The 22,229-nt window shown below is 36.6% G+C and overlaps 1 long non-coding RNA gene across 1 annotated transcript in view; it reads left to right on the forward strand.

Annotated features, from left to right (window-relative positions):
* The first annotated feature begins 906 nt into the window (after window positions 1-906).
* LOC118765533 overlaps window positions 907-22,229 on the forward strand; it is a 97,124-nt gene continuing 75,801 nt past the window's right edge. The window contains exons 1-2 of the long non-coding RNA XR_005001396.1: window positions 907-1,172; window positions 1,402-1,573. This is a non-coding gene — a long non-coding RNA (uncharacterized LOC118765533). The remainder of the gene's footprint in view (window positions 1,173-1,401; window positions 1,574-22,229) is intronic.

The following is a 22,229-nucleotide window of genomic DNA, read 5'->3' on the forward strand; positions in this document are numbered from 1 at the left end:
TTTTTTACCTTCATTCTCACTTGTCTTTTATGTACTTAAATAAGTAACACACCAACTACTAGCGTAAATAATAGCTTCTTGCATAAAAATGATAGAAATGTCTCAATATCCTGTGTATCGATGAGATGAATCGTTTCTTCCGACTATCCACACTCACATAATGGCCACTAGGAAGATTACTACCGTCGGTGTAGCACTGGCTGTTGGTGTTTTGTTCATTGTTCTCCACTATGATTGTGTTGTGGTTGATGAGGTAGTGCAAACTGCTAGCTCCTGGAAACAAACAGTCTTTTACATCTCTGTATTTGACTCCCAAAGTCCTGATGTCTCCGCCGCCATCTCTGGCGTATCCCGTTATGAGTCTTGGTAGTTTCGTTGTGGACAACGTTGCTATTGGTGATGACGGTAAGGACGGATGTGATGATGGTGATAATGATAACGAGGGTGTCTTTGCTGTTGTTGTTTTTATTGTTGGTGTTGGTGTTGGTGGTGGTGGTGGTGGTGGTGGTGGTGGTAGTGGTGTCGGTGGTGGTGTTCGTGTTCGTGTTCGTGTTCGTGTTGGTGTTCGTGTTGGCTCTGATGGCGATTCTGTTGCTGTTGCTGTTGTTGTTGCTGTGTCTGAAATTGTCACCGATGGTGACAGGGAAGACGAAACTGATGTTGATGATGACGATGACGAAGGTGATAGTGACGATGACAATGAGGAGCAAGAGAGGAATGGTGACTGCCATGTTGCGGACGAGGATGACGATGATGATGATGATGATGATGATGATGATGAAGACGACGATGAAATCGACGACAACGACGACGACGATGACGACGATGACGATGACGATGACGACGACGACGACGGTACTGAAGGTGGTAACAGAGATATTGATGACGATAAAGTTGAGGAAGAGGAGGAATGAAAGGTAGAACAAGAGGAGGAGGAGGAGGAGGAGGAAAGGAAAGACGAAGAGGAATAGGAAGAGGAAAGACGACCAATGGGATGATTTCCGAAACCGTTGTGGAAATTTCTCTTACAATGCTTCGACCCATTAGTTTCCTGATAACTCGAACGATGCGTTAAGAATTCCATCATGCTTACAAATACATAGACACAGCATACTCTGGTAAATCTGTATAAAGTTGAAATGATTCAGTAATATTAGATTCCTTTTCATTCGGTACGGTTCCATTTACCACCAGTTTTTTTTGTCTTTCTACCGATTATACGTTTAAAATAATACGATTTAACACCATTTTTTTCATTATTTTTTTTTTTTAGTATCTTGCTTTCCGAATGTTCAAGATTTGTACAAGGCGGTTTGGAAATTATGAAGATATATATATATATAATTATGTATTAATAATAGTTAAGAATATGTCAACATTTCTCCGTTGCAATGTAAACAGGAGAAGATATGCAGACGCTCAGTAGAAAGAAATCGAGACGAAAAGAATGAAATCACTGCAGACGGCGTTCAGTTCATATGAACTTCAGTTAAGTGACAAACGTTTGAATCGCAAAGCCAGAGATCACATTTTTTTTTTTTATCAAGACTTTTCCTTCGCATTCTTTTGTAAGGTATGTATGTGTATTTGTATCAAAGTATTTAAATGAATGCACACACACACACACACACGCAAACACACACACACAAACACACACACACACACACGTGCACACATACACACACACACATATACGCGTGGCTGTGTGGTATGAAGCTTGCTTCCCAACCACATGGTTCCAGGTTCAGTCTCACTGCGCGGCACCTCGGGCAAGTGTCTTCTACTATAGTCTCGGGCCGATCAAAGTCTTGTGAGTGGATTTGGTAGACGGAAACTGAAAGAAGCCCGTCGTATATAGATAGATAGATAGATAGATAGATAGATAGATAGATAGATAGTAGATAGATAGATAGATAGGTAGGTAAGCAGATAGCTAGCTAGCCAGATAGATAGATAGATAGATAGATAGATAGATAGATAGATAGATAGATAGATAGATAGATAGATAGATATGTTTCTTTATTAGCCACACAGGGCTGCACACAGATAGAACAAATTACAAGATAGAACAAATTACAATTTGAAGGTTTAAAAAAAAATTTTTTTTTAAATAAAAAAATAAATAAAAAAATAAAAAAAAAATTTTTTTTTAATAATAAAATAACAAATAAAATAAAATAAAAAAGGGGGGTCGATCAAAAGGGATCGTAAAAGGAGAGAAAGAGGACAAAAAAAGGGGGGGTTAAAAAATAAATAGATAGGTAGATAGTTAGATAGATATATGCTTGTGTGTCTGTAATTGTCCCCTCACCAACCCCTGACAACAGATGTTGGTGTGTTTTCCTCCTCGTAACTCGGGGAAAGAAGCCGATAAAATAAATAATTGTTCGACTAAAGGTGGTGCTCCAGCATGGCCGCAGTCAAATGACTGAAACATCTAAAAGAATAAAAGAATACATATTAGATAATAAGCATTGTTATTTCTTCTTGAAGTATAAGTTTGAATGCTGAGTCAACGGAGAGGAGTTCCAACTAGATAATATCTCCAGACCCAGCGGTGGTGCCCCAGCAGGCCGCGGCTTTCGGGCTAAAACATTTTTACGGATTTAAGGAATCACTTTAAATGAACAAGTCTCACATATCCAAGTGTCTAAGAAACCTCATCAGGAGGACAACCATTTGTCATGACCTGGATGCGGTTCGGCCTCCCTTAGCGTGTCTGGAAGTTAAGGGCCGGAATACGTGCCGGAGGAGAGTTGTCTTTTCTCTGGGGAGCTTCTGCTGTGCAGCTTACAAAAACGCACGTAACATTCATCTTTTACATGTTTGAGTCATTTGATTGCAGCCATCTCATTGGGTCGTTTTTTGGACGAGTTTTGGTCGAGCAAATTGTCTTTAGTATTTTTAAAGCCTGTTAGTATTCTATGGACTTCTTCTCCGAACCGCTAAGTTGACAAATCAATACTGATTGTGAAGCGATGTTGGGAGACAAACACACACCAAGACATACTCACATAAATATATGAATACAGATACACCAACGAATACTTTCAGCTTCCGTCTATGAAATCCACTAACACGGCATTGGTCAGGAATATAATAAAAGACATATTCCCAGAGTACCAAGCACTGGGACTGATCCAGGGCCATGTCGTTGGGAAGCAAGCTTCCTACCACACATCCTATAATATACATACATACGTACATACACACACAACTATCAACTGGCAAACAGTTTTTACAAGATTGGATACATTCTTTTATCAGAATCACCCCAGCTCTAAGTTCGAATCCAGCTGGATCAAGCTAGTTTTTCCTCATTTTGGTGTGACAAATATGCTGGTAATAATTTTGAAAGAATGGGTCTGTTGATTACAGCCCCCCCCCCCCCACCACCACCACAGCACTTCATTTGGACTTCATTTTATTGACCCCGAAATAATGAGTAGCAAGTCTGACTTAGCTTTTGAACTCAGAATTCTTTCCGTTTCCTTAAATCTTCTGTCAAATACCCACCCTAATGATATAGGAATACTGATTTCAAAGTTTGTCACAAGGCCGGCAATTTCAAGTGGTCAACTGGTAATTATTCTAACGACGGCGAAACGATGAAAGCAAAGTTAACCCCGGCGGAATTTGAACTGAGAACGTTAAGATGGACGTAAGGATAAACAGCAAAGTCCACCCCGGCGTAATTTGATCTGAGAACGTCAGGGCGGACGAAATACCGTTGAGCATTTCGCTCGGCGAGCTAACGATTCCACCAGCTCGCTGCCTTATATATATTTCTTTATTGCCCACAGGAGGCTAAACATAGAGGGGATAAACAAGGACAAAGGGATTAAGTTGATTACATCGACTCCAGTGTGTGACTGGTACTTATTTAATCGACCCCTAAAAGATGAAAGGCAAAGTCGACCTCGGCGAAATTTAAATTTAGAACGTAAGGACAGACAAAATACCTATTTCTTTACTACCCACAAGAGGCTAAACACAGAGAGGACAAACAAGGACAGACACACGGATTAGGTTGATTATATCGACCCCGGTGCGTAACTGGAACTTAATTTATCGACCCCGAAAGGATGAAAGGCAAAGTCGACCTCGGTGGAATTTGAATTCAGAACGTAACGGCAGACGAAATACGGCTACGTATTTTGCCTGGCGTGCTAACGTTTCTGCCAGCTCGCTGCCTTACATATATATAAATATCAATAAGTACAAATTGTAGTAATGTAAAAAGCGAACACTATAAACTATAAATACCACTAAACTACTCATATTACTGATCTAATGTGTTATTCATTATCTCTTATGCGTCACCTTCCCATACTATCACCACGTTTTCATTATTCAAAATGAAATGAAACGGAAGCAAATATTGTATTTTTCGTCTCCATTTCCTTGCACATATACAGTTTCTCATACATTTATTTTTGCTGAACCTTTAACAAACACTTCTCATTTTGTTTATAATCTATATAGCTTTGGTATCTACCTCCTATCGTTATCACATTTTTCGTCTGCTTCTTTCCTTTCTGTTATTATTTATGTTTTCTATCTTAGATGAAATCTAAATACAGCTTCATGAGATACAGATAATCATTTATCTTCCTTAGCTACATACTGCATTTACTCTATCACATTTACAAGTATATAGTTTTATTATACTTTGGGGTTTTTTTAAGTTCAAGGTATAGATATTCGGGAAGTATACTGCACCATATTTCCTTGACATCAGGAAGAAAATATTAGATTTACTGCTACACAAATTAACTCTTTTTCCCTCCGTTTTATTTGAAATTTAAGGTGCTGAAAGAGAACAAACACACTTTTAGGTCTAACTTAGCTCAGATTATCAAGTAAATCATATAATATTATTTAGTGTTTAACTTGTTAGATTTTATTTTTATCTTTCTCCTTTCCATCATTTGGGAAGACTATCGATGAAGGCTTTCCTATGGAAGCAATTACATAAGAAGATTCCTCTCTGAGCTACAGTTGATTTATCAATATAATATATATTGTGAAGGTACTTGTTATGAACATAATGGGAGAAAATCATACCTAGAATGTCATGAATAATTTGTGCAAATGTAAAAAATAAGAAAACGGAGTTCTCTTGCATAAAGCACAATTGGACAATGGACTTAACGTTACTATTTGGACTGAAAGAAGCATTACACAACATAACCGGGGGAAAAGGTCTCTTCATGAGTCAATAAGTCGACGTCTTGGTGGTCACCGGAGTTCGCTTGAAACAGCAGCTCAGTATGCCTCCACTCACAACCAACACTCTTAAAATGTAGGCAGACATATTGGATATTGTGGCTCTTGATACACTGTCGCTGAAGCATAAAGTAGGATTTCACATATGCTTAATTGATTAACTTTCTTTATGAGTTAAACAATTATAACAGCATCAAAAGTATCAGCAACAACAACAACAACAATCCTTATCAGGGAAACCATTAAATAGCTGATTGCTAAAGATAATACAATCGAAAATGTTTCTGGTGGAAATTAAGAAGCAGGTTAAATCCGAAATCACTCTATAATTAAGTTCGGACAGAGAGTTTAGTATTGGTACTATGTTTAAAGGGTCAAGCAGTCGGTTACAAAGGAATTGAAAGGCGGCGAGCTGGCAGAAACGTTAGCACGTCGAGCGAAATGCTTAGCGGTATTTCGTCTGCCGTTACGTTCTGAGTTCATATTCCGCCGAGGTCGACTTTACCTTTCATCCTTTCGGGGTCGATAAATTAAGTACCAGTTACGCACTGGGGTCGATGTAATCGACTTAATACCTATGTCTGTCCTTGTTTGTCCCCTCTATGTTTAGCCCCTTGTGGATAATAAAGAAATAGGTTACAAAGGAATTCAATAATGCTACGTCAACATTCTACAACACAATACACACACGCACACATATATATGTATATATATATATAGAGAGAGAGAGACAGACAGACAGACTGACAGACAGAGACAGAGAAATAAGAAAATGGTGATAAATCAATTAATAAGTATATATTAACAGCTGTTTCGATTCGTACTTTAAATATTATAATAGAAATAATTGAATCAAGTAGAATCTTTTTTCTGCCTCTGATGAGATTCTGCTTTTCAAAATGATTTAATTATTATAATTATCTTTAAAGTATGAATCGAAACAGATATTAGCGATTATGCTTATTTTTTGCAGTTAATAAATATACATATTAATTGATTTATCTCCATTTTCTTATTTTTCTTGAATAAATATAAACTCTGGTTTATCGAATTATCTATTATCCATGAATATTATAATTAATATTTACAACAATTACTAGGTAATGAACCAGTAATACATAGTATATTATTATCCCTTAATGAGCCTTATCTGTCTTCTAATTGAACTTTTTATACACACATACACACACACGCACTCACACACACGCACAAACACATACACACAGAGACACTCACATTCACATATATGCTGGAAATAACTGCTAAATCTTTCTTAAATCACAACCAACTACGATGCCTGAAACTAGAATACAATGGATTTAATATATACTATTTTGTACTGAGATGGGATGGTCACGTTTAGATTGCTTTTTTTTCATTATGCATCGACACAATGAAGGCCGATTTAGGACTATGTAAGAAAAACAGGATACCAGCAAACCAATGAATGCGAAAAGATCCGTACAATCAATTACCATGCCATTTATACCTGCCAATTTTTCTTGAAGTCATATCTGGCCATCTTAGAAATAGAATGGATGTAATATAGAACATCAACTATGATTTAGTTATGAGATATTGATCAATAATTGGTTAATAAACACATGAATCTATGTAGCACAGCTATACAGTTAGGTATTTATCAATTATGTTATTAGATTTAAGGTTTTATGTACACGAGAAATACTCAGGTTATTGTTCTTTAGATTTAGAGTTATACTTTCGGATAGAGTATGTTTATCTCTCGGTTTTTCATTCAAATCTTTAAATCGTTTTGCCGAGATTTGTGAGGACATGTACCCGATAGAAAGAAGTGTGGCATAGCAAAGTGTATACCTGGCCTTGAAGATTGAGAATCAGTGGAGAACAAAGCTAAAGATGGTAATTGAGAAATACCAGTATGAAGGATAATGATATTATTACAGATATTGACATTTGTCGTCAAATTTAGAATAAGGAATAATAAGTACTTGGTACAGATGTGACCCACAACAAGTCGATTTGAACATTCAGGAACTGACGAGACCTGATGGTACCAAAGCAATCCTGCAGGTGTAATTCATGGAAGGAGTGGAGAGGTCGCCAATCTACTGAAGTTCCGGGCAGCCCATTTGATACATGCTGTGGTTAAGGTAGTAAGGAGCATATGATATCCTTCTTCAGATCGACTGTTCATATTTTTTATGTGCGCTACACTTTCTGCTTGTCTTTCCATATAGCATTACGTTTTGAAACGATTGCCTAGCCGAGGTCCTCATGAGATAGATAGATAGATAGATAGATAGATAGATAGATAGATAGATAGATAGATAGATAGATAGATAGATAGATAGATAGATAGATATATAGATAGATAGATAAATAGATAGATAGACAGACATATATATATATATATTATATATATATATATATATGTATATATATTCATACACTTATATATATATATATATATATATACACACACACACACTCACACATATATATATATATATATATATATATAATATATATATATATATATATATATATATTATAATTCCACCTGCCTTCGTCTTTTGTTTATTTCCGTAAACCTGCCTTCGTCTTTTGTCTATTTTCATAAAGCTTCCCGTTATATATATATATATATATGTGTGTGTGTGTGTGCGTGTGTGTGTGTGTATTACGATATGTATGTGCGTGTTACGATTCAACGTTTTAGACCACGTTCTCTGTTTACTACAGTGCTTGAAAGAATGTGCTGAGCGTACGACTGCCGCATTGACCATGACAGAGAAAGTTGTCGCGCCGATACCTGTTCAGAGGCCTACGCAAAGTCGCAGAAAGTTTATGGATAGGAGTGTATGTGACGCACACAAGTGTACGAGTGATTCAGATCGATGAAAAATGTCAATATTGACGAACGTTCTGGGAGACCCTCACCGGCAGAAATGAGAAAAACATCGCAGATATGCGTGCAGCTGTGAGGGGAAATCGTAGAATCACCATCCGTGAGTTATCGGAGGGTGTGCAGAATAGTTACGGTTCAATTGAGTCCATTATCACTGAAGATTTGGGTGTGAGACAAGTGGATGCCAAGTTTGTGCCAGAATTGCTTTCAGCTGATCAAAGCAGATCTCGGGTTTCAGCAGCACATGATCTCCTTGATTGTGTCGAGAACGATGAAAGCTTTTTGAAAATACTTATTGATCAGACCACGTATATATATATATATATATCTACATATATGCAGAGTGAGAGAGAAAGGGAGAGAGAGAGAGAGAAATACAGACAAACTGACAGAGAAAGGAAGTTGGATATATTATGTTCGTACATCTACCTCTATCGATCTGTCTTTCTCTCTTTCTCTCCCTTTCTCTCTCTCTCACTCTCTCTAAATATAATATATATATATATATAATATATATATATATATATATATATTATATATATATACATACACAAACACATATATACATATACGTATACGTGTGTGAGTATAGATAGATAGAAAAAAATAGACAGAACTATAGATGTGTGTATTATGCATATATGTATGTGCGCATGTGTGTATGCACAAACAGCACCACATATATCCTGTAACCGTTACTTGAGGTATGTGTCCACTGTGGTCATCACTGGAATAAATAATTAATCTTATTCCTTCATCATAAATGAATCCAGATACATAGTACGCAATATCCACAAAATAGTTGAAACAACATGCCAAATATCCTGTGAATATAATCTAACAATATTTTACAGCTCCTCCAATTTCTAATTTTTGAAACGTATTATTTCTCTCCGTAGAGGTAAGCTGTCGATGTATTCACATTAATAAGTTTCTATTATTTCTGTTGCACCCCAGCATACTAGTTTACTGGAATAATATTTTAATTCAAAAACTAAGTCGGGGTTATTTTATTCTGTTATATTGTGTTTTATCATCTATCAGTTTTTTTAGTCTTATACAACATTATATTCCTTTAGTATTTATAATTCGATTAATATCACACTATTGTCATTTCTGTCATGCAACATGACTCTACATTTATTAAGTTATATCTAGAGGTCTATATGCGTGCAAAAAAGTTCCACAGTATTTGCGTATTGTCATTTGTAAGTCATGTAAAGTTTCTTATATGTTACACAGAAATTTGTTACCTTTTGGTTGTTGTTTTTTATTACAAAAATGAGTTAAAATTAGGATCTACTGTCTACCAAAAACTATCTTTGGTGCTGTCTTTGGACAGTTTCTTAGTATAGGTGCAGGTTCTATGGTTAAGAAACTCCTTTTGCAACCACGACGCTGCGGGTTCAATCCAACTGCCGGCAAATTGGAAAAGTGTCTTCTGTTCGGGCGTGCCAATGCATTTTTAGTGAATTTGGTAGTTGGAAATTGAACGAAATACCATCTTGTAAATATGTGTGCGTGTACGTGTTTTTCTGCCTCTGCCTACCTTCCGCTTGACGACCGGTATCGTTTATGCTCACATCCTCTTAACGCTTCGGCAAAAACACGAACTGGATAATTGGCAGATTTATAAATGATTACGTGGCTGATTTCTTCTTCTAACAATCTCTCACGGCAGTGCCCCAATATAGTTTCAATCCGATGGCTGAAACAAGTAGAAGATACTGAGTACAGTACACTATATATGAGAAGCCCCTCACAAGCTACATGCTCAGTTTCTCTTTATATTCACTTCAATATATATGTATGTATTTACGTATGTATGTATATATGTATGTATGTATGTATGCATATATGTATGTATGTATATATATATATATATATATATACAAAAAGCAATAAAGATTCAAGTTAATTTAAATGAATTTACTTGAATATGGTACCTAACTTAGATGCACCAAAAAAAACTATACTGTTTTAACAATACAGTAATGTGGGGTGATTTTAAGCGAGAAAGAAGCAACAAGAATGGATAGGTTTTTAGTACAATCGTTTCATACAAGGACAGGCTTTATCATATAACAAGAATTGATACCTACCTCATTGTGTTCAACCATTGATAAATTTATCGCCTGTGAATATGAAATTCCTCTTAATTTCTCTGGAAATTTACATCTACACCATTGGAAATTGTGCATCTATACAAATGATTAATTCACCCTCTCTGTAATGCTAATAAGCAGGAATTGAGACCCACCTCGTTGTGATTAACAATGGATAAATTTGTCGTCTGTGAGTATGTAATCCCTCCTCATATCTCTGGAATTCATATATGCACTATGGATTAGGTCACCTTCTCTGTGATGTTATTAAAACTTTTAAAATTCTGTGATAAAACTGTACATCATCTTTAAAGAACTTTAATGAACTTTGGAAATCTGTTATGTTACTTAATTATCTACATTACTTCATGAGTATAGCCTCAACCACTAGGATGTCTAGAGAACTCACATGTATTTTAGCTGATGAGTACGGGACACGTTTATATGCTGTAATTTTTGCAACTTTTAATAAAGCCGTCCTTGAATGAAACGATTGTACTAAAAACCTATCATTCTTGTTGCTTCTTTCTCGCGTATATATATATATAATATATATATATATATATTATATATATATATATATCTTATGTATATATGCATATGTAATAAATGCAAAAACGAATTTCTGTGTGTCAGTATGTCACACTTTGACTCTCTCACTCACTATTCAATGACACGTCTGCTATTCCTCATGTTGGGGTGAGAGTAACATTAGGCATAGAAGCGGACGCGACGGTGATGAATGTGGTGGTGGTAGCCGAGACGGTCATGGATGACGGTGATAGTAAGCGATTTGAAAGACGGTGCTGATATGATGGTGGAGGGGGACGCAGCGAAGTCAAAAGTAATGATGGTGATGGTGTCAGAATTCCGAATGGCGTGTGTATGGCAGTTGTGGTGGCGATGGTGCTGATACTGGTGATGTGATGGTTGAAAACAATCAACAGAAAGAGAGAGAGAGAGAGAGAGAGAGAGAGAGAGAGAGAGAGAGAGAGATGATGTATGATGCAGCTTTGCAATAAGTTTCAAGTCGACAAATTATATCATTGTTTTGATGAAAATTGTTCAGTGCTTGAAAAATATTGGTCAAGTTTAAATTTAATATGTACTCGATGCGTGAAGTGTCATTGCTGGCCCAAGGCCCAATGAAGAGCCCTCCTCAGGAACTAGCTAAAAAGCCGCCCCATCGGCTTATATATTATATATATATATATATATATATATATATATAGAGAGAGAGAGAGAGATAGATAGAGAAAGAGAGAGAGAAAGAGGAGAAAGAGAGAGTAGATAGCTAGACAGGTAGACCAAATATAGATAGATAGATAGATAGATAGATAGATAGATAGAGATAGATAGATAGATAGATAGACACATTTATATATACATAGCAAATCTTTTACTTGTTTGACTCATTGTATTGCGGCCATTCTGGAGCACCGCCTCGAAGGGATTTTAGTCGAAGAAATCGACTGAAGTTGCTTATTTTTAAGGTTTCTTACTTATCTATTGGTCCCTTTGGACAACCGCTAGTTTACGGAGACATAAGCAAACCAACACCGGCTGAAGCATGGAGGAAAAACGCAACGATGCACACAAATACATACACAGGCACGCACAAATATGCGTTGGACGTCTTACAGTTTCCGTCTAGCAAATCCGTAGTAGGAGATACATTCCCAAAGCCCCACACAGTGGAACTGAAACCGGGACTAGATGATTGGGAAGTAAACATCAGTGAATATTGTTGGTAGCATTTCTCCCATTTCTTGATAAATTTTTCATCCTCAGCATTAGAAGCTTATTAACTTCAGCAAATAGTCACTTTATCAATATTCGGTTGTAGATATAACTTCAGCTATACGTGTATTATCTCACACGAAAAGGGGTTTATTTTACAATAAGTACATTTTATAATTTTCAAAATACGAACGAATACTCAAATACAGAATTCTCAATATTTAATTGCTTTTTATATCTTCCAGCAGGATAGTTACAAACCTAAAGGAAAAATTTCTTAAAGGAAAATTCACCTGACGGATATAATATTAGCTGTCATTTTCACAGTTTCATTGTCCCGGTAAATAACATTATGAAAAATGCATTAAGTGGCCCTATACCCAGTAGTTCATACGGAGCCTCATGCATCAAACTTTATTGAAATATCTATCATCCTCTTTTTTTGAAACCTATTACATTTTGCGTTCGATCATTATTGATAATGTGGTTGCATTCCTTTTCACTTATATTTCTATCGTTTTCACATTTCCGCCATTTATACATACACACGCTTCTATGTATATATGTATGTATGTATGCATGTATGTTTGTATGTATATATATATATATATATATATATATATAAACACAAACGCACACACATATATATACGGATGCATACATACCTATATATAGAGAGGGAGAGGGAGAGAGAGAGAAAGATGGTACATAGATAGATAGCTACACATATATATAGATATATAGATAATTGCCCCTATTCGTATATATATATATATATATATATATACATATATATATAAACACAAACACACAAACCCACAAACCCATATACATACATATAGAGAGATAGGGGAGAGAGAGAAAAATGGGTAGGTAGATAGATAGATAGATAATTGCCCTGATTCATATGTATATATATATACATACAAATATATATGTGTGTGTATGTATGCATGTATATATATATATATGTGTGTGTGTGTGTGTGTAATTTGTTTATATCTAATATGCTTTATATTCTGTTTAACCAAATATTTGCAAAGAGGGAAAAAGGAAATAACATATAAGGAATTGAAGAATTATTATTATATTGGTGTACAATAAATGCTCGGGGATATATGAAATGCAAAATGGTACCAATAATAATTTCGTAAATTATAGTAAGATTTACTCCTATATATTTGCCTAGAGCTGACAGGTGCAACATGTGCATTGTACAGAACTAAACACCTGACATTGTTTAATTTCGTTTCACTCATATCCTGCTTAAAGCAGCTTTGACTTCATCGTTTTAATGTCAATAAAATAAATATCATACCAATAGTAGTTTGGATTCAATCACATACTTATTAGCTGCATTGTACTAAAGAAAGAAGGTACGATTTTATTATTGGGGTCTGTTGTGAGAAATAAAACGCTCATGGAGAGACTCTGCAATCTGCTTTCGTTATAAGACTGAAATGATTTCCATACACATTATTGTGTATTCATTTTCGAGATTAATTTAAGGCGTAGAAAATGAAGTTAAAAGCTGACCCTTGCCATTGCTTTCACAGAGAATGAAACTATGCATGAATATATAATATCAAGCAAAAACCTTGTCAGTTATCATATATTTGAGACACTAGCATCTAGTCTCAAATTGACAAGCAGTAAGGAAAATTCTGACGGAACGACAGACAAAGTTTGCAAGCCACCTAAACAAACATCTCAAAATTTGCAAAGTCCTGCCTGAAAACAACACTGATGGAGATTGAGAAAAATTTGCAACAATTCCATGAAAAAGAGAGAATAAATAAAGAAGCCCGGCTTATAAATAATAAAAGTCAAACCTTGATGCTTTCTTTAATTTTGCCAAAGAAACGGCCTCAGTTCACTACGAGATAGGGCCCCCTCCTCCAAAAGGAGAGTTTTCTGGCAGGTAACCCAAGAGGATAAGTAAAATATGGAACAAACAGTTCAAAAGTGTTTTCACTACTCCGTTAGAACTCATGGAAGTGAACGAACCAGCGGAGTTCTTTGCCACTACACCTATAATCAGGAAGGCAGTAGTAATTGATAACATCGACATCATAAACGTAATACTGACCATGGACGCAAACGCAGCTGCTGGAGGTGCAGCCATCCTTCTCATATAATGCTAATCGGGTCCTTGCAAAATCACTGCAGCTTCCAGGTAAATTGGTGGAGGTGATGGATAATAGGCCCTGTCCATAAAGGAGGAACGAGGGCAGATGCTAAACAATATAGGCCTATCTCTCTGGCATCACAAAACAGCACTGTGATCGAACGGATTGTCAGAAAGAATGTAAACGCTTTACTTGAAGAGAAGGACATGTTGAATTGTATCCAGCATTGTTTTTGACCAAGTAGAAACTGCCTTGCGCAACTGCTACAGCACTACGTCTGTGTGTTAAATAGTTGCTCAACAAGTCAAATCTGGACGTCATGTGTGTCGACGTTGGAAAAGGCTTTGATGAATTGGACCATGAATGCTTGCTCACAAGCTCCGTGATCACAGCATTGTCGAAAAAGTTGGAGAATGTATACACGACTTTTTACAACATAGAAGTCAGGTAGCGATGACCAATGGAGTTACATCATAGGAAACACAAAATTTAGTTTATATATAAACTTTTAAAGCATACTGACGGGGAAAAGAGATTTTCCCCTTCTACCTTTGCGTACGTTGCGAAGAAAGAAAGGACACCATGTTCAAACAGGAGATTTGTCTTAACGCTTGCAACAGAGTAAGAGACACAAAAAGCACCTATGGACCAGGTAGCGTTGTTGAACGTAGCAACGAATTAAGTCTATCACCCAAAGATTCGAAAGACAAAAGCCAAAATAAATAAATAAATACGTCAAGGCACCTCACCACCCGTTCTGACAATTCCCAAAACAACCATACCGGACTGCTACTGTATTTCATTGACCTTGAAATTTATTTCTCTGAGATTTGAATTTACGTCCTTAATATATCTAGAACAAATATCGTATGACATTTTGCCCTCCGTTCTAACCACGCGAATTTATTTCGTCTTTTAAATTTTCAAATCTTCAAAAAATCCCTCATCAACGTGACTGTCCGAACTTAATTGAATCAGTATTAGATATACATTCTTTTATAACCAACTTTGTTATGAAACTTCTCTCATCATTTTCCTTTTAGAAATCTCCCTGCCCTATCTTTTTAAATACAATTTCAATAACATTTATTGGCCAGCACTTAATGTTTCAATGTCTTTTATGCCACTGACTTTCATGTTTTCGTCTTTATTGTCTGTCATTTACCGTTGCCTAATTGTAAATGCTTGAAAATATGCTTTGAGGGTACACCATTGTTGCCACTCAAATAAGATATTTATAAATATATAAATCAATAGGTCGAGGAATCGATTTCTATGTTGATATATTAATTGACCTATCTTTCTGTCATTCTTTCTCTCTCTCTCTCTCTCCCTACTCTAACTCCTCCCCATACATATCTATATTATCTATGTTGCTATGCATATATCAATACTATTAGAATATTACAAGCTTTCTTGTCGTTTTCCTTCTTCTTATCCTAAGATGTTCACTTATTCTACAGTATTTCAGGCGAATAAGCAACAAATGTTTAAGAGATTGGTAGATCTGGCAACCTATAGATACGTGTGCAGTGGGTGTTTGTGTATGCGTGCGTGTGCATGTATGTGTGTACATATTTTTATATACATATATACAGGCAGATAGATAGTTATGAATATATACATATATACACACGGACGGACACAAGCATTTATAGACGCGTGATATAATTACTAATATGGTGTAGGTTCAGTTCATAATTGCTCTACGCCTATACATTATATGCACGTGAGAGCCTAGATTGATAATTTGAAAGTCAAGAATAGCAGACTGCCGTATTCATTGCCCATGTCATGCCATTAAAATTGCTTTATTTTCATTGCAAGTAGAGTCAATTCTCAATGGACACGAAATATGTACATCATGTTCCTCCGAACAGAAGCAACGTTATGACATTTGCAAATGATTTGATAGCTTGCATTCATCATTTGAAATAAACGAGTCCCTGAATAGAAGCTACTACACTAAAGGCGGCGAGCTGGCAGAAACGTTAGCACGCCGGGCAAAATTCTTAGCGGTATTTCGTCTGCCGCTACGTTCTGAGTTCAAATTCCGCCGTGTTCGACTTTGCTTTTCATCCTTTCGGGGTCGATTAAATCAGTACCAGTTATGCATTAGGGTCGATATAATGGACTTTATCTGTTTGCCTGTCCTTGTCTGTCCCCTCTGTATGTAGCCCCTTATGGTCAGTAAAGAAATAAGAAACGTTAGCACGCCAAGCGAAATGCTTAGCGGTGTTTCGTCTGCCATTAAGTTCTGAGTTCAAATTCCACCGAGCTCGACATTTGCCTTTCATCCTTTCGGAGTCGATACATTAAGTAACAGTTATGCACTGGGGTCGATATAATCGATTTAATCCGTTTGTCTGTCCTTGTTTGTCCCCTCTATCTTTAGCCCCTTGTGGGCAATAAAGAAATAAGAACCTACTACACTAACCAGTCACCTCAGTGCGGAAATGCTAGACATTTCTTGGCTCACACCGTTATTGTATTTTGATTCCATTCTTCATTACGTATATCTTGTGAAGACTACTCAGTACAATATCCAATTTCAATTTAAGCACTTCACATTGTACTGAATGAATAAATTTGAATAATAGTATAATTTGAAAGATATGCACTCATATAAATTCCTTGATTTTATTTTTTGATATTTCCACATGGCTTTCTTTGATTGCTTAAACAAATGCAAAGATTGGAAAGAAAACACAATATGACAAATATATAAGAAAATAGCGGTAGGTACTTTCTGAAACATTACAAGTTCTGCTACATTGAAAGTCAGCAGTTAGTATTAGTTAATTTGGCAGACATAATAGATTCAGCCCCCCACCCTCACACTCCCTCTTCTCCTTATTCTACATGTTCTTACTTTTCTCTCCTCCTCCTCCTACTCATCCTCGTTGTAGTTGTCGTCATCATACTTATACTCAGTCGTCTTCATCATCATCATCCCAAACATCTACACTGTCGCCATCGTCCTCTACATCGTCACTAAGCAACTTATTATTTATTCATTGTGCATAAACAAACGCGCCTGCGCGCATGCGCATTCGCGCACATAACGCAGTATTATTCACTGACAGTTTTCAATTTGAGTATGTGTACATGTGAGTGCATGTGTGCGAGTTAGCGTGAGATGTGTGAATACCCATATATACACATATAAATGTTCATAGACGGATATGCGTGCATAAGTGTGCATACATCTCTCTATTTCTTTTTCTCTCTCTCTATCTTTGCACACACACACACACACACACACACACATATATATATATATATATATATATATATATATATATATATATATATATATATATGTGAGCGCGCGCCTGTATGTGTGTGTATTTATATATATATGAAAAGAGAGACATACATATATATATATATGTATATATACATGTATGTATGTATATATATATATATGTTATGTATATATATGTATGTATACATATGTATACATATGTATATATATATGTATGGATGTATATATACATATGTATGTATATATATATATATTATATATATATATATATATATATATATATATATATATATATATATATATATATATATTTACATAAGTAGGTATACGTTCTATATATTATAGTTTTTCCTACTTGTCTAACTTCGTTTCGCTATTGTCAAAGGAATACATTTCTTCACAAAGTACCGAAGCGAGATAACATAAGGAAATGACCCAATATATATTTGATGAGATTAATATCCCTTTGTGTGTGTGTGTGTGTGTGTGTGTGTGTGTGTGTGTGTGTGTGTGTGTGTGTGTGCGTGTGTGTCTGTGTGTGTGTGAACCTTATCTATGCTTACATATGTACATGCATGAGGCAAACGTTTTGTATTTTTCGGTATTTTTTTTTTACGCATCTACGTATTTTCAGTTCTCAATTTGATTCTTATTCGTTGAAAGAAACGAGAATGATTGCAGCCATACGGTTTACTCAAATGATGCGATTTAAGATACGTTTAGAGAATCTTCCAGAAAAAATCTAATTAAAAATCGTTATCCATTTACAAATGACGTCGTCATTATGACCGATATAAAACAAAAAAAAAATATAGCGATTTCATGGCTGAAGAATTTTGTGTTCATATTCCATGAAAGTTGGTGTACTTGTATTCTTGCAGAAGGCAATTAGGTAAATAGGTATGTGTCACTGATACTCTGCAGTGTTCATGACCAGGGCACTTGAGAAATTGCGTTTTTAGTTCATTGACATGTCGATAAGTACGATATGATCGATGTAGCCTACTTATATAAGCGGTGAATCGCAACTTTTTTCAAGTTTCCGCCGACGGCAAATAAACGCTATTTCGTTTTAGAGAAAGTTTAATAGATTGATTCTATAACAGCAGTAAAATAGAAGTTACTTCATCCGCCCAGTCACTTCGTTAGATTAGCAAGGTCATTAAAGAATTGGATGGAATATACCCGCAGTATTTGCTCCCATTCCTCAAGTTCCGAGTTCAAATTATACCTTAACCAATTTTGTTTTTCAGCTTTTGTTGGGGGAGAAAAAATGCATCAGGCGCAGGAGTGGCTGTGTGGTAAGTAGCTTGCTTGCCAACCACATGGTTCTGGGTTCATTTCCACTGCGTGGCACCTTCGGCAAGTGTCTTCTACTATAGCCTCGGGCCGACCAAAGCCTTGTGAGTGGATTTGGGAGACGGAAACTGAAAGAAGCCCGTTGTATGTATTTATATATATTTGTGTGTGTATGTGTGTGTTTGTGTGTGTTTGTCCCTGCAACATCGCTTGACAACCGATGGTGGTGTGTTTACGTCCCCGTAACTTAGCGGTTCGGCAAAAGAGACCGATAGAATAAGTACCAGGCTTCCAAAGAATAAGTCCGGAGGTCGAGTTGCTCGACTAAAGGCGGTGCTCCTGCATGGCCGCAGTCAAATGACTGAAACAAGTAGAAGAGTAAAAGAGTAATCCAACTGTTGTCTTTTCGAAATAAAGATTGTGATATTTCTTACTGCCATTTGCGTTCGAAGTTGAAATCCTACAGTGTTTTACAAGGCCGACAACTTTTAGCGACGTCCTAGCTACTCCAAAGAGAGAATGCATAGCCTAGTGGTTACGCTGTTGCTCTCGCAATCGCGAGGTCGTGGCTTCAGTTCCAGGATCGGTTGATGTGCTGTGTTCTTGATCAAAACATTTCATATCACGTTGCGCTGCAATCTCTTGGACACCTGACTCCTGACACACCGTGCACCAGTTCAGTGAATGTCATTATCATGGACAGAAAGTCCTAATGTACATCAGAAGCATTTGATCACTATAAGCAAAAAATCATATGTGCAAATTCTACGCCGAGAAATTACAGAAATTACAGAACCGTCTTTCTCAGTCTACGAGCTACATGGAATATGCACAGATGCTGATAAAATATATATGAGCCCAGATTTTGCATTCTATATTTACTAAGGATATGGTATGAAGCTTGCTTCATAATCCCTTGGTTCCCGGTTTAATCCCACCGTGTGGCATCTTCGCCAAGTGTCTTCTATTATAGCCTTGGGACAACCAAAGCCTTGTGAAAGGATTTGGCAGATGGAAACTGAAGCAAGCCAGTCTTATATATACATGCATACATGCATACATACATACATGTGTGTGTGTGTGTGTGTGTGTGTGTGTGTGTGGTGTGTGTGTGTGTGTCTATGTTTGTCATTGTGTTTGTTTCCCTTCCAGCATTTGACAACCGGTTTTGGTGCGTTTGTGTTCCGGCATCATAACGGTTCGGCTGAAGAGAACGACAAAATAAGTACCAGGCTTAAAAGGGAAAAAATGAATAGGTACTGAGGTCGATTTATTCGACTAAAAACTTTGTAAGGCGGTGCTCCAGCGTGGGCTGCAGTCTAATGACTGATACAAGTAAAAGATAGCGATGACTGACTATTTCGTTTGTGAATCTACAAAGTGAATACTCTTACTCTTTTACTTGTTTCAGTTATTTGACTGCGGCCATGCTGGAGCACCGCCTTTAGTCGAGCAAATCGACCCCGGAACTTATTCTTTGTAAGCCCAGTACTTATTCTATCGGTCCTTTTTGCCGAATCGCTAAGTAACGGCGACGTAAACAAACCAGCATCGGTTGTCAAGCAATGCTAGGGAGACAGACACAGACACACAAACACATACACACACATACATATATATATACATATATACGACAGGATTCTTTCAGTTTCCGTCTACCAACTCCACTCACAAGGCATTCGTTGGCCCGGGGCTATAGCAGAAGACACTGCCCAAGATGCCACGCAGTGGGACTGAACCCGGAACCATGTGGTTGGTTAGCAAGCTACTTACCACACAGCCACTCCTGCGCCTATGAATGAATATTTTGCACATTTATTATATTTATATTGAATGAGGGTAACATACTGAGAAGCTAAGTGTTGCATGTGGAGTCAGTTGTCCACCTAAGTAATGCGCGCACGCGTGTTTGTGTGTATGTTTGCTGTCATGTGGTGTCTGGAATGAATGGCTTTTGATGAATGAGTGTAACGAAATGAAATATCACTTAATGAGTTGCAGATGACTGATCGCTGATGTCGGGGGTGGGGGATTAAAGTGTTTCGCTATAATATATTTTATAGACATGTTGATTTATCAAGTGGATAATTATATAAATAGACATTTGGATAAGACTAGACAGGAAAAAATGAATAAATATGGCGAATTATAAAGAGCAGTAAATACCTAATAATTGCATTTGGGGGTTTGGTGTAATCAATCACAACTTAATTAGTAAACGTAACAATCTCTTTGAGGAATAGATTTTGTTGCTCTTATGCAGTGTATGGATGTGTGTCGTTTGCGATGAATATTACAATGGTATACATTGCGATATTTAATGTCAGCACTAAAATAGTCACAAGTCTGATCATGCTAAAGAATAAAGATATACGAGGCTCGGCTGGAAAGTTCATTGGTTGACATAGATACTCTCATGGAATGGGACCAAATGAGCTTTATTTTGCAATATAATCTTCTTTCGGATTCATGGATTTTTTCATAGGTGTTGCAGTGCTTTGATCCGATTGTTGAAGAAGCTTTGATTTTATTGGTCAAAAATATCATCAACAGCAGATGTGATATCATCATCACTGTAATACCGGTTCCCAGCCAAGTGTTTTTTCATGTTAGGAAACACATGATAGTCAGATGGAGCCAAATTGGGAGACTACGGAGGGTGATTAACCGGTTCACAGCCACAGACATGCACAGTAGCCATTGGAACCAAGGACTCCGTTGCTAGAACATTGTCCTGAGGAAACAAAAACCCCTTTCCTCAGCTTTCCTGAGCGTTTCGTCTTGATATACTTTTGTAACTGACTCAGCAAGTTTGCATAGTGCTTTCCACTATTGGTGTGGCCCTTTTGAAGATGGTCAATAAACACAATGCCTTTTGCATCCCCAAAACTAAAGCCGTCACCTTCCCATCAAACGACTTCGGCTCTCTTTGGAGCTGATGAAGAGAGGTTTTCTACTGCAGGGATTATATCTTTCTTTCTGACTCAAAATGAAGTGGCCGCACTCATTCTGGGTTAGGAAACGTTCAAGTTAACGGACTGGATCGGCTTCAAACAATGTCAGATTTCCCGTGATGAGATCACCCTGGTGCGCTGTTGGTCAGTTGTCAGAATTCGTTGCACCCACAGAATATAGTTTTTGCCCCTAGCAACTTATCACTTTCAGTTTGATGAGCAATGCAAAACCGGTCCTTACTTCAGTTACGTTGAAAGAACAAAACCTTATTTCGTGCAAAATTGTATATCTTTATTATCATGGATTTTACATACTCTAAATCCTGTAAGACAAATCTGTGTATTTTCATCTTTTCTCTTTCTCTCTTTCCCTCTCTCTCTATTACTACACACACACACACACACACACACACATATATATATATATATATAATATATATATATATATATTATATATATATATATATATGTATATATATATATATATAAACCCATGCAGGCTTGATATTCATTGCCCTGGTTTAATGACCTAATATACTTCACTATGATTATACAGAATAATATAATTTCATGAGCGTTGCTTACATTGCAAGTTAATCCATGAAACGCTTCTTA

This window comes from Octopus sinensis, linkage group LG12 (genome assembly GCF_006345805.1).
Source record: "Octopus sinensis linkage group LG12, ASM634580v1, whole genome shotgun sequence".
Taxonomy (NCBI): Eukaryota; Metazoa; Mollusca; class Cephalopoda; order Octopoda; family Octopodidae; genus Octopus; species Octopus sinensis.